Genomic DNA, 1,694 nt, shown 5'->3' on the forward strand with positions numbered 1-1,694 from the left:
ACCAACATTTAAAAGTGTCACTGCAAATCAGTGTGCAATAGATCAGACGCTGGAGCCATTAAAACATTGAATGTGTTTATTTCGGCTTTTAAATGCCATTCAGTGTACCACCTGTCACATGATCAGCTAAGGTCCACTGACATTAACTCACCAAACTTTCAGTTTAGTTTCCTTTTTAGATCTTCAGGCGTCAGTTGTCTCAGAAACCTCCCCCTCCTCCGTCTTTCTGTCTCTCTCGCTCTCTCACTCTTTCTGGGTCTCCTCCCTCCCTCCCTCTCTTTCTCTATCTCTCTAGTTAAACGTTCCCATGCCTGGAATGTTTGTGTAAATGCGATTACCCATTAAGAGTGCCTGCAGTGTTGAACGTCCAAAAGAAAACCCCTGCTTGATAACAGAAACCTAAATAATGAATGTAGAGAGAAGACTCTCAGTCTGCCTGTATACATGGAGTTAGCTATTAGCCTGCTAATGATTAACCTCACACCCGACTAACATTAACTTTAGTATCCATGTTAGCTACACACACACACACACACACACACCAATCCTCATATAGAACTATAATTATACACTTTACATAAGAATAATCTGTCTACCTTGCCCTTGATAATGGAGCAAGGTCAGTAGGGAGTTAGCGGTTAGCCAGCACGAGGAGCAGTTAGCGGTTATTAGAGATGCCTCGTGACCTCGTGACCTTTTGACCCTCTACTCAAGGCAAAACATGCTGAGACTAGACAGCCCTCCTATTTGGTCAAACAGCAGCACTCTCTCACTCTCCAGAGCTGCCTTCCACCTCAACAAACAAACAAACAAAGAAACAAAGAAATAAACAAAGAAAGAAAGAAAGAACCAAACAGACACCAGGGATCCAGTGAGCCGGGAGTTGTGTCTCTGTATCCACTGTATTCTGGGGCACCTGTGATGCCGTTACATCCTCCCAAGGACACCAGTCCAATGTGACTGAGTGTGTGTGTGTGTGTGTGTGTGATGCCGTTACATCCTCCCAATGACACCAGTCCAATGTGACTGAGTGTGTGTGTGTGTGTGTGATGCCGTTACATCCTCCCAATGACACCAGTCCAATGTGACTGAGTGTGTGTGTGTGTGTGTGATGCCGTTACATCCTCCCAATGACACCAGTCCAATGTGACTGTGTGTGTGTGTGTGTGTGTGTGTGTGTGTGATGCCGTTACATCCTCCCAATGAGACCAGTCCAATGTGACTGTGTGTGTGTGTGTGTGTGTGTGTGTGTGTGTGTGTGTGATGCCTTTACATCCTCCCAATGAGACCAGTCCAATGTGACTGTCTGGCCCTGCAGCCGCACGGGTTAGCATGTTCGCATGTGTGTGTGTAAGCGCGCGTTTATGTGTGTGTAGGCATGTTGTTGTGTGGGTGTGTGGGTGAGGAGGTGTGTGGGCGTGTCGGTGAGGGGGTGAGGAAGCCTTCCATCTGTGCAGTGAAGATTTCTGGGAGAGGGGGAACACAGTGTGTGTGTGTGTGTGAGTGTGTGTGTGTGTGTGTGTGTGTGTGTGTGTGTGTGTGTGTCTTTTCCCAGCACTCAAATAGAGAGCAGCAACAGCTCAACTACAGGTCCCGCCTCCGCCCCACAGAGTCCAGATCTCTAGAACCAACCTCACCTCACCTCGCACCAAACAACATGTCCGTATGATATGACCCTGCGACCCTGTCCTTAT

Source organism: Sprattus sprattus (assembly GCF_963457725.1).
Source record: "Sprattus sprattus genome assembly, chromosome: 20".
In the NCBI taxonomy this organism is placed as follows: Eukaryota; Metazoa; Chordata; class Actinopteri; order Clupeiformes; family Clupeidae; genus Sprattus; species Sprattus sprattus.